Below are 9,504 nucleotides of genomic sequence, written 5' to 3' on the forward strand. Positions count from 1 at the left end.
TTGCAGCTTGCCAACTGACTACCCCCACACACACACGCACACACTTCTCCTGGCACTAGGATTTCCCCATCTTTCCAGCTGCTTTGTTCTGCTTTAGGTAGGAAAGCTGCAGGAGGCTGAGGCTGCGATCACATGCACAATTAGCCCCAACACAGGCGCAAATGCCGGGTGGGTTTAAAGGGCGCAATCAGACAACAACATCTGGGAAGCGCCCCACAGCCATCAGCAACCCGTTCTGCTCTGCCAAAGAAGCGGAATTAAAAGACACTGGGGAAAATCTGGTAGCAAATGGGTTGCTACGGGCCACAGACGGATTTCCCCGTCTGATCGCTCCAGCGTGTTCTCATGGCGTCGGGATGGTCTGATCAGGCCATCCCGACTCCGTGCCATTGTTTTTTTCCCCTTCTCAGTATGCACATCATCACAAACTCCATAGGGAGCCCCCCAGTGCAGATATGCAATTCATCGATCCCTTGGTTAAAGGCATCAGAAACAAACAGCCCAAAAAAAAAAAAAGACTCACCTGCAGTTGCCTTTGAACACAGACTGACAGACTGCGCCTGCAGCTTCCAAGGACTGTGGGATCGCACAACTGCAGATCAAATTCCTCTGGAGGAAATAGCCTCGGTCCCCCCGTTTTTTCTGGCGCGTGTGAATCTTTTTACCCATGCAGAGAAAAGCTGCTTGAACCATGATTTTCCATGGAACAAATCCCAGGTGGGAACAGGGTTAACTAACCACCTTCCCCTTGTAGCTCTTTGACTACATGCAAGTCAAAATAACACATCTCCTGCACACACGCTCACAGATTCCATGGGCTCTCGGCCAGGAGCTTAGCCCTCCTATTGGTGTGGGCTAGGGTCTGCTTGGCCCATTGTTCCTGAGAGCAAAGCTCGGTTGCTGCGCATGACCACATGGCGACCTAGCCACGCATGTGGTCGGAGATAGATACATTACACCCCTCCACCCTTGGTCCAAAAGACACACACACACAAAGTCCTGCAAATAGGAGGGTGCTTTATTTATTTATTTATTTATTTATTTATACATTCAACTTGATATCCCGCTCGAACCCCTTGTCTAGGGGTCTCTGAGCGGCTTACAGATTTTTGGTGCTAATCGCCATTTTTCCTTAACTAGGGCCACAGTATATATACTGGGATGGGACGCCCTACCTGCACCCCTATGGTGGTAGTTGTTGTTGTTGTTGTAGTTGTTGCTCTCGTTGGCTCGGCTCGGCTCAGGTCTCTGGACTGGCGGGCGTTCTTCTTTTCCCGGCTCTTCTTTTCGGTAGTGGCGGTCTTCATTCTAAGGCGCGCGGCTCCGCCTGCTTCCGGCCCAGCAACGTCCTTTCCGGCTCCACTTGAGCCGGTGCTCAGCGTCGTCACACGCCACCTTTTTTCTTAACAGCAGCACTCGATGTATTCTCCCTCGGCCACCAGGGATCGCTCGACCGCTCGACTGCGCTCCTCCGATTGCACCCGCCTGCTGCCGCAATGCCACGCCGCCACACCGTCCACACCGAGTCAATGCTGCTGCCGTCATCGCCGCCGCCGTCTTCAACTATCCACACAGGGTGCCCCCCACCCCTCTAAGGGTGGGTACCCATTTATCTACTTGCAATTAGGTTGCTTTCGTAACTGCTGGGTAGGCGGGAGCTGGGACGAAGGTCGAGAGCTCACCTCGACCACGGTGGCACTCGAACAGCCATAGCGGCTGTTCGGATGATGTTACAGAGCAGGCGTTTAACTGCCTGCGCCACCGCTCCCTTTACATGTTGAGCGTTGAGTGTCGAGGTGCGGGAACCAGGGGAGAAGGTGACACCATTGCACTCGGCTGAGAGCTGGTCGGTGTTGAAAGCTGTGGTGTGGGTAGTGCTGCTTCTCGGGGCACGGCCGTGCTGTCTGCAAGAGGATTGAAGGAAGATAGGCCAGGCGCCTCCTCAGGCCGGGCCAGGGCGTCCGGCAGTTGAGGTGGAGCTGCAGCTTCCAGGGTGTCGAGGTCCTTGAGGTCCTCCGGGTCATATGGCAGAACCCGCCGCCGCAGCTGGTCAATGCGACAATGTAGTATCTGTCCGTCCTTGCTAGAGACCTCATACAATCTGGGTCCCCAGACTCTCACCACCTGGGCCGGGATCCATGGTGGCCCTCACACATAGTTCCAGGCATAGACTGAGTCCTCGGGGAAAAACCCTCGGGCCGCCTCGGGTGACTCCGTGGCTGGTTCTTCTTCTGGGGCTTGATCGGGATAAAGGCTATCCAGCCTGGTCATCAGGCGCCGGCCCAAGAGGAGCTCCGCTGAGCTGTGTCCCGTCGCAGTGTGGAGTGTCATTCTCTGGCCAAAAAGGAATGCTGCCAACTTGTAGTTCCAGTCCTTACTATCCAAGCGGCGGAGCGCATCCTTGGTTGTCCAAACCATGCGTTCAGCTTGGCCGTTGGTTGCTGGGTGGAACAGGGCCAATCTGACATGGCAAATTCCATAGAAGCGGGTGAAGTCCTGGAATTCGCTAGAGGTGAATGCCGTGCCATTGTCGGTGACCAGGGTGTCGGGAATACCCTGGGCACTGAAGATGTGCCACATGGCCCAGATGGCTGCTCTTGAGGACGTGGATGGTACCGGAACGACCTTGAGCCACTTGCTGTGCACGTCCACGAGTATAAAAAATAGTTGACAATGGAATGGCCCCGCGAAGTCCAAGTGAAGCCGAGACCAGGGCTTGTGTGAGGACTCCCAGGCCCTAGCGGGAACCCGGGAAATCTCAGGTCGGGATTCTTGGCAGGGCAGACATCTCTTAACCCCGTCCTCAAAGTCCCGATCCAGCCCTGGCTACCAGACGTAACTTCTGGCCAAGGCTTTCATCCAGACCACCCCTGGATGCGTCCCGTGGAGCGCTGTGAGAACCCTTAAAGGGGTTGGGATTACCACCCTGCCGCCCCACATCAAGCAGCCTTTGTGAGCCGACAGCTCGTCCTTGTGGGATGCAAACGCCGTAAAGTCCACCCCACCCCCCGGGGCCATAGGCCACCCTCTTCTCACCCAGTGGCAAAGGACTGGGTCTTTAGCTGTGCAGTGTGCCACTTCTCAAACGTCCACCGGTTGATCGGAAAGAGCCTCCAGAAGCATGACCTGATGAGCTGGTATTGGGTCCGGATCTGTAGACGGCAGCGGAAGATGTCTCAAAGCGTCAGTATGCCCCATCGCTTTCCCGGGCCAATGGACAAGCACATATGAGTATCCTGCCAAAAAAAAAGACCACCGGAGCACCCAGGGCGATGTCATCTGCGGGGTTTGGTGGTCGGGGGCCAGTAGGCCGAGGAGCGGTTTATGGTCCGTCAGGATCATGAATGGCTGACCATACAGGTAATGGTGACATTTCCTCACCCCCGCCACTATAGCAAGCACCTCCTTGTCAGTCTGCACACAGTTACACTCCACAGATGACAAGGTGCGAGAATAATAAGCTCCCGTCCATCCGGTAACTGGTGGCCAAGGACCACCCCAACCCCGTAAGGAGAGGCATCGCATGCAAGGACCACCAGCAAAGCTTCATTGAAATGAGAGAGGACCAAGTTAGAAACCAGGAGGCCCTTCATGGCCTAGAAAACGGCGGCATGCATTGGCCCCCAGACCCAAGGGGCGTTCTTGTCCAGCAGGAGGTGTAGGGGTTCCGCCACGGCTACCTTCAGGGGCAGGAATGAATGATAAAAATTTAACAGGCCCAGGAAAGCCTGTAACTCTGTCTTGGACGTGGGTGGGGGAGCCAGCATGATGGCCTTGGTCTTTTCGTCCGTGGGATAGATACCCTGGGTGTCCACGGCAAACCCCAAGAACTCCACCTTGGGAACCCCAAGCAGGCATTTTTCACACTTGACCTTCAGGCTGGCCGTGTCGAAACGCTGGAGCACAGTCCACAGCTGGGCGGCGAAGGTCAGGGCGTCCGGGGCCGCAATGAGCACGTCGTCTAGAAACGGCTGCACTTCTGGGATCCCTTTTAACAAATTGTCCATAAAAGATTGAAAGATGCCCGCCGCGACCGATGCCCCAAACTGGAGGCGATGAACTTTAAAAGCCCCCTTGTGTGTGGCAATCGTTCCAGCCTCTGCAGTTTCGGCATCCACAGGGAGTTGCTGGTATGTCTGAGCCAGATCTAACTTTCTGAAAACCCAGCCCCCCACCAGAACTGTGAGCATGTGGCTGACCACTGGTACTGGGTACGCGTGGTCCTGGAGTGCCTTGTTTAATGTGCACTTATAGTCTGTGCAAATGCGCACTTCCCCGTTGGGTTTAACCGGGGTTACTATCGGGGTCTCCCACCAGGCAGAAGTGACTGGCTCCAGCACTCCTTGTTCCACCAACCGATCAAGCTCCACCTCGATCCTCTGCCGCATAGCAATAGGGGGGTGTCTGGCCTTAACCCGGATGGGGCGGATAGCCTGGTCAAGGTCGAGGGAGATGGGGCCCCCGGGGAATCGACCGAGTGTGCCATCAAAAACCCTGGGGAACTCATTGCACACAGCTGTAAAGTCCTCAGCCCAGAGCTGATTCACCCCCATGATAGTCGATCTCAGGGGCCCGAACCATGAAAGTCCCAGCAGACTGGAGAGCCTCCCCACCAAACCACCAGCAAGTCCAATTGTCCACGGAAGTCCTGAAACTGCACCGTAAACTTGCCCCAGCCCCGAACTGCCTCCCGGAGCACCTTATCTAGGTCCAGGTTGTCCTGTCTGACCAGTTTCCTCCGAAGCTTGGGTTCCCAGAGACCCAAGAGGAACTGGTTTAGGAAGGCGTCCACCAGGTCGGGAAACAAGCACCTGGTGGCCACCCGCCAGAGCCCGGCCAAGAACTCATAAGCCGGCTCATCTGGCCCCTGGACCCGCACAAAGAAGTCCATGCACTCAGCAAACTTTGTGGGCTTTGGTGAAAGATGGCCGGACAGTGCTTTCACCAGCACCACATAGGACTCGCCCTTTGTCTGCTTAGGCGCAAGTAGGTCCTTGAGCAGCAAGACGGTGTCTATGCCACAGGACCGGAGGAGGTGGGCCTTCTTCTTACCCGAGTCTACGATGTCATGGCAGTCGAATTAGCTCTCCAGGATCTCGAGCCAGGTCTCCCACCGAGCGGGGCGGGAGATGTCGAAGGCGGCAATGCTTTCCTGGAATGTAGCCATCATACTGCTTCCACGTGGTGGGGGTAGCTCAGGAACAGAGGCAGCGGTGGCTGGAGCGAGGCGTGAAGCTGCTGCTCTCGGGGTCAGCAGGGCGAGGTATGGAGTGAGGAGCGGTGCGGTGAGCGGCTACCAGAGAACCAGGACACAATGCGGAGCGGCATGCGGCGGTCTCAGTGCTGGGGCTCGATGCGATGCTCGAATATTAGTCCGGGTCGTTGTTTATGGGAGTTAGAATCCCATCATTGTCGCCAGTAAAAAGTACTGAGACTTACTAGAGATTTCAGCTCTCATACTTTATTTCAGCTCAGAACAAGACAACCTTAACCGGCTCGCAGGCCGGTTTATATGTGCAACAATCCCACACTCAAAAAACACCCACACACAAGCGATTGGTCATTATAGTGGCCGAGAGTTCCATGGGCTCTCGGCCGGGAGCCTAGCCCTCCTATTGGTGCGGGCTAGGATCCACTTGGCCCATTGTTCCTGAGAGCGAAGCTTGGCCGCTCCGCATGACCACGTGGTGACCTAGCCACGCATGTGGTCGGAGATGGATACATTACAAGTTTCTTCTGTCAATGTATATTGCACACTGGTTTCTGAATTGGGGTGTTAAGAAAATTTGCCATAATATTTTCCTGGTACTATTATTTTATGAATTATTATTGTACTATTATTTTATTAATTATTATTTTACCATTATTTTATGAATTTATGAAACACATTACTGCATGTGTACCCACAGTAGCAGCTGGACCAACATTTTAAAAATCAGTCCCAACACAAACTGGGGACAATGTTTCACTGAAGCAGGCAACAGAAACAGGTGCAAGGAAGATTTTGGGACGTACACCAAAGAGGGGGTGACTTGTGTACGCAGCACACACACACGGCACTTGTCTGTTCCCCCCCTTCTACATCCAGCACCCCCTGCCGGCCAAGAACATCCGCTGAGGGGCGCTAAGCCTCCTGCAGGTGCCACCCTGCAAACGGGCAAGACCAACAAGAGCCCCCCCCCCACCCTGTGCATCATGCGCTTCTTTGCTGCGGCCCTCACCCTGTGGGGTGGCCTGCCTGAGGGGGGGTCAGGGGAGCTCCCATGCTCCTGTCATTCGGCCAACTGTCTTAAACAGGGTTGTTCAGGAGAGCCTTTCTAAGGGTAAAAGGGCCCTATGAGAACAGAGCAGTTCAGGAAGGTGTTTTGCAGGGGAGGGGGAACTATGGATAACACCGTTCTAGGCTGTAGATCAAGATGGGTCACTGTGTGAGTCTGTCTGTAGCAGCAGAAAACAGCAAGAGTCCAGGAGCACCTTGAAGACTCACAAAGTTGGTGGTTGATGTTCAAGAGTGCTCTGACCGAGAGTGTTCTGTTCTGTGCTGTGGTGAAAGTATTCCTTTAAAAACAAACGGCAGGAAAAGGCCTTTAAGGGAAAAGGTCTTTCAGGTGCCACTGGACTCTTGTTCTTTTCTACTGCTATAGGGTGCAGTATCAGTTTGCTGTTATCCCATTGTTTTTACTGATGTTGTAGCGCCTTTATGTCCATGCGGATTTCCTCCAGGCTTTAGTAGACATTATATCCTCGGATGTCCAAAAAGCTTTCTTTGCGACCTGCAATGTCAGATGAGACCCATGAAGTGATGCAGCGGATCATTGCCTGAATCCCACGAGAGCCGGAGTCTGAAGAGGGGCCCGGCCTCATCCTCGGGTGTCCGTCTAGAAGCGACAACCAAAGATTTCACGCCAAGCCCCCATCAGCCCGCTGGAGCGCCACCGGCCTCTCCTGCTCACCTTCCAGACCCAGCAGCCCTTTCCCCTTCCCTGCTTTCAGGCATGTTGCCAGACTGCCTCCCGTGTGACGGAGGCTCAAACCTCTGTGGGCCCTGTCGTGGATGCACTCACAGCCTTTACCGAGTCTTGCTAGAAGCAGAGCACCACTTTCTCAAAATAACCATATGATTTAAAGCTGAAAAGAAGGGAAATGAAGCTTACCTTCCCTCTGCTAATCTCGCTTTAGTGGTGAAAACAGAAAGCCCTTCACAAGACAGGGCAGCTGCCCTAGGAAAGGTTTGGGGGAGCTCTTCAGTGCAAGCGGAAGCAAACAAGAAACTCTCAGGAGCACCGCCAAGGAAAGCAAAGGCCCCTCCTCGTTGCCTGCGCTGTTGTGTGTAGTGCCGGAGGAGGAGCCTGTGGGAATACAGGCAGAGAGCTGGCAGGGGAAGACTGTGATAATGAGCCGAAAGAGTCTGAAGTAAAGGAGGGACAAAAAGAGCTATAATGGCCTGGGGTTCACGGGAGGGAGGGAGGGGCCACGGGGCTGAGCCTTCCTGGTCTGAGCGTCCCACTTAGAGGTTTCTGAAAGATCTCCCCTGACACCTGCAGTCGAGATGCAAACTGCTGCATATGTTCTGACACTGTTCTCCTCCCTTCCCATTCGCCCTGGACAATATTTGCTGAACAAACAGTACTTGGAAGGGTTATCAGTCACCAAATCACAGGCCCTGCTGGGGTTGCCAATCTCCCTGGAGAAAACGGCTGCTGTGGACACCCCTAGCAGCGATGGTGAGTGGGGCAGCCAAAGTGTCAGCCGCTGACTTCCTGCTGGCCAGACTAGGGGGTGGCTGGAGATCTCATGGGGTTGCGACTGGTCTCCAGGCGACAGAGATCAGTTCCCCTGGAGGAAATGGCCGCCTGGGAAGGTGGGCTCTGTGGCATCACGCCCCCACTGAGGACCCTCCCCTCCCCAAACCCCGCCCACACACACACACCCCAATTGCCAGGTGTTTCCCAGCCCCCGTGCGGGCAGCCCCCCCCTCCTTCCAGGCACAAAAGCAGCAGCAGCACGGGGGGGGGGCGGGGGGCAGCCTCAGCAGGGACCCTGTTCTGATCCTGGGCTCCGCTTTGTTCTCGGAAGCCAGGGCTGCAGGATCTGCTGCCGCAATGCAAGGCAGGGATCGTCACCCAGCTCCTAAAGGTGCTGCCTCCTGGTGCTGCAGCAGGCGAGCGGCTTGGATTCCTGATACTGCCAAACTGCACCTCAGAGTATGTAGCATTCACGCTACTTAAGCTTATTTTGAGGTCCCCGTTTAAGGACAAATCACGTTCTCCATATTTAGGCAGGGGGACCTGGCAGAGGTAGGCCCCAGCAAGCCTGAAGGAAGTTGGTCTCTAATACAGTTAAAAGAGCCAGTTTGGTGTAGTGGTTCAAAGCAGCAAACTCTAATCTGGAGAGCCGGGTTTGATTCCACACTCCTCCTCCACCTGCAGCCAGCTGGCTGACCTTGGGTCAGTCACAGTTCTCTCAGAGCTGTTCTCTCAAGAGCAATTCTCTCAGAGCTCCCTCAGCCCCACCAACCTCACAGGGGAGAGGAAGGGAAGCAGATTGTAAGCCGTTCTGAGACTCCGAATGAAGGTCAGGGTATAAGCCCAACTCTCTCCCTCCTCCTTGGATAAATAGTTCGTTTATGTATTTATTCATTCATTCATTCATGTTGGTGTCAGCTAGGCCTTTAGCTGCCATGTGTTGGATCCCAAGCATTCAAAATAACTCCACGTTGAAAAGCAAAGCAAGGTTTGTTTCAAAGCGTTAGTTTAACCAGAACAGGACATTGTTAGGAATAACTACAGGTAACCAGGGAAGGCATAATATAGACATTTGAACCAGGTAAGGACCAATGAGCCCAGTTCCCGCTGGCGGGAATAGAACATACAATTCGCGCCCTTTGCATGGGAACGCAACAGTTCTATAATGTCAACACAGGTTCAGTTCACATGCGAGATACCCAAAACATTCTAGGCGAAGCTCTCCTCCTACAACCAGCTGCACGACCTTGGCGAGTTCCGCGGACTACATAACATAACTCAAGCAAACAAGGAATGAGAGGGGGGGGTGAAGGATACTACACAGGAAACGGAATGACAATGGCAGCTAGCTGACATACTGCCCCCTCGAAAATACTCAATAACCACCACCTCCCGGAAGATCCGGGAGACCTCCCGGCTAGCCCGGGAGATTTTCCGGGAGACCTCCCGGTTTGCCCGGGAATTGTCTGTGGAACTCCTGAAGCAGATAAGGGGCCCGAATATCCCCTACTTCCACCCATTCGCAGAGCTGGGGTCCGGTCAACCCACTGGATGAGATACCAAAGTTTACCACGTTTCAACCTGGAATCAAGAATGTCATCAATTTCAAAATGTTCCGCACCCTCCAACACGATGGGAGGGGGAGGGGTATGGGCAGGCCTCCATGCACAATGACCAGGATCCTTTTTTAGCAAGCTCATGTGGAACACAGGGTGTAGAGCTTTCAAATTCTTAGGCAATTCAACTTCAACAGCAACAT

General features: G+C 54.2%; 1 protein-coding gene across 1 annotated transcript in view; it reads right to left on the minus strand.

The window, feature by feature from the left end:
* Positions 1 to 7,438, minus strand: part of SULT1B1 (sulfotransferase family 1B member 1) — a 28,726-nt gene extending 21,288 nt beyond the window's left edge. Inside the window, exon 1 of the mRNA XM_015408769.1 lies at positions 7,155 to 7,438. The gene's annotated coding sequence lies outside the window, so the exon portion shown is untranslated. The remainder of the gene's footprint in view (positions 1 to 7,154) is intronic.
* Between the last annotated feature and the right edge of the window lie 2,066 nt (positions 7,439 to 9,504).

This window comes from Gekko japonicus, unplaced genomic scaffold (assembly GCF_001447785.1).
Source record: "Gekko japonicus isolate JY-2015 unplaced genomic scaffold, Gekko_japonicus_V1.1 scaffold2889, whole genome shotgun sequence".
NCBI lineage: Eukaryota > Metazoa > Chordata > Lepidosauria > Squamata > Gekkonidae > Gekko > Gekko japonicus.